Source organism: Echinops telfairi, unplaced genomic scaffold, assembly GCF_000313985.2.
Source record: "Echinops telfairi isolate 266 unplaced genomic scaffold, ASM31398v2 ScPeMD7_7412;HRSCAF=8450, whole genome shotgun sequence".
Taxonomy (NCBI): Eukaryota; Metazoa; Chordata; class Mammalia; order Afrosoricida; family Tenrecidae; genus Echinops; species Echinops telfairi.
Genome location: NW_022111312.1, coordinates 18,306,332 through 18,309,365, shown reverse-complemented (window position 1 = coordinate 18,309,365; position 3,034 = coordinate 18,306,332).

The window sequence follows — 3,034 nt, the reverse complement described above, 5'->3', positions numbered from 1 at the left end:
GAGGAGCTGATGCCAGGAGCTTCAGTGGAAAGCAAATGTCTTGAGAATGATGAGGGCAATGAATGTACAAATGTGCTTTACACAATTGATGTATGTTTCTATTGTGATAAGAGTTGTATGAGCCCCCATTAAAATGAATTTTTTAAAAAGAAGAAGAACAACAGTACGGACAAGTCTTTTGCAAGCCAAGAACGGGAAGGGAGGGTCAGGAGGACACGCATGCTAGTGAGAACGCCTCAGAGCAAAGAGCAGCTGGAGGCGACAGGGAAGACTAGGAGTGCTTTGTTCTCGAGCAGGCAGAGAACCCACTGCCCTCTAGTTGATTCCAACTCACAAAGCAGAGAACTACCCCGTAGGGTTTTCGAGACTGCAAATATTTCCAGGAGCAAATAGCCTCATGTTTTTCCCATGGAGGAGAAGATGGATTTGAAGTGCCAACCTTGTAGTTCATTAGCAACCCAATGCCTAACCCATAGCACCACCAGAATTCCTTCCACAGTCGTGTTAGGTGACATCAAATGGGTGCCAGTGGTCTGGCCGCAAGTCCTTGATGACTCCCAGGTTGGCCTGTAGCTGAAGCACTGGGAATACAAGAATGAACAAAAGAGGATTTTGTTCCATGCTGTTTTTTGCCAAAAACGGGCGCACTGAGATGGCTGAGAGAGCAGATGCATTGTCGTGGTGGCAAAACCTGTCTCCAACCTGCACAGATCAAGCCTTTTTTTGGTCACACACTGGTATGCTATTTTTCAGAACCTTTAAATAGAAAGCTGAACAGTCTGACCTGGTGGAATGACCTCCATTACGACTCATGACAACCCCACATGACAGAGGAGAACTGCCCCACAGGGTCCCTGGGCTGTCGTCATCTGTACCGGAGCAAATCACCGGGTCTTTCTCCCTCAGAGCCACTGAGTAGGTTCAAACCTTTGGTTAGCAGTCAAGCCCTTAATCCTCGTGCTGCCAAGCCTCCTTAAAATAACTCTACATGATCCCAATTAGTAAGACAAAAACTTACATATATAACACGGGACTATCAGGAAATTGTGAAGCTAACTGTCTCTAGATAACTTGAATTGTTAAAAAAATATATATAGAAGGGAGTACCCAAAATAAACCAGAATACTTTTTCAAAGCTATGTATTTTTAATTTTTTTACAAAGCAGCCTTATCACCTTCAAAGTACTCTCCATTACACTTAATACATTTGTCAAGTCTGCGATTCCATTCTTGGAAACGTTTCAAAACTCATGTTTGGATGGCTGGCAGCACCTCCCTCATGTTTTTCTTCACCTCTCCTACATAGTCAAATCACTGTCCTTTTATATCCCTCTTCATTCACAGACACAAAAGGAAGTCATGAGTTAGGTGAGAAAGGTGTGTGGGGCAGGAGAGGCTTGCTGTTTTTTGCCAAAAACTGGAGCACTGAGATGGCTGTGTGAGCAGGTGCATTATCCTGGTGGCAACACCAGTCCCCCATCTACCACAAATCAGGCCTTTTTTGTCGCACACTGTTACACAATCTTTTCAGAACCTCTAAATAGAAAGCTTGATAAACAGTCTGGCTTGGTGGAACAAACTCCAAATGCGCTACTAGTTGACATTTTCTGTCTGTTCGGGAAGTTGACAGACAGACATACGGGAACGAGATTTGTCATCAATTGACATTTCACCTTTTTTGAAATGAGAAAACCACTCGTACACTTGAATTTTTTCCATAGTACTGTCCTTGTAAGCTGTGTTCAACTTCATAAGCGTTTCTGCGGCATTTTCCCCAAACAGGAAACAAAATTTCACAGCCACGTGCTGTTCTCTTAAATTGGCCATCACAAAAATCAAAGTATGAGCAAAACTGCTTTTACGAAAAAATTCACTGTGACCAGACCTTCCCAGGCAATGCCACTGGATGCACTAACTCAGAGCAAGTTGCTAGAAGCTCGCCTAGCAAGAAAATGTGTCCTACGAAAGCTCCGCCAATTTTCCCATTTGTTTGGGGTACCCCCTCATATTTTTCTGTTATTTCCAACCATTATACCTTTTAAAATACCGTTTTTAAAAAACTTCTTTAAACTTCTACCCAAATGAAAAGAACGCTTTTTTTACAAAAATAGTCTACATAGTCTGTGCAAAACTCTGAAAATACAAACAAAAACAAACCTCCTCTGTAACCCATGTTCCTAGGACAAGCACTTTGAACACTGAGATGTGTTTTCTCTCGCCAACCAGTAGACATCTGAGCAAAGACCTGCTGATACACAGATTGGGTAAAGTGGGCGGGCAGAGGAAACAGCATGTCCAAGGGCCCAGCGGTGAAAACCATGACAAAAGCATGACTCACTTGAGTAAGGCAAGCTGATGGATGAGGCTGAAAAGGATGAGGCAGGTCTGATAAGGAAGCGAATCTAACCTCTACACGTACAAGAAACATAAACCCTCGCTGGGGTGGGTTGAGCTGTGGACTTGAGTCACTCAATATGGAAACGGTTTTAAACGAGCTATGTTCCCTTTCAGGAGCCCTGGTGGCCCAGTGGTTCGGGACTAAGCTAGCCAAAGGTCAGCAGTGTGACCCACCCGAGAGCCCCTCACGAATAAGACCTGGTGTGGTCTGCTCCTGGAGCAGACTGTAGTAGACAGACGGACGCACTGCCCATCCTCACGAACTTTGCCAGGTTTGCGGCCATTGTTTCAGCCGGTGTGTCAATCCACTCATTCGTTGATCCTTTACTTGGCCAAACATGATAGCCATCTGCCACTGGAGCCTTTTGGTAAAATGGCCAAAATACGTGAAACCAAGTCTTACCATCCGCCCTTCCAAACCACTGCCAACGAGCTCACAGCCGCTCTAGGGGACCGGGTAGCAGTGCCTCCGAGGGTCCCCGAGACCACAGACGGCCTCACCTTCCTCCTGCTGGGTTTGAACAGCTGACTTGGCGACTAGCCGCCCAACAACGTTAGTTACACTACAACACCACGGCTCCTTGCCGCCTAAGAAATCCACCGTCCGCGTTCTCCTCGGCAAAGCGGGAACCCCCCC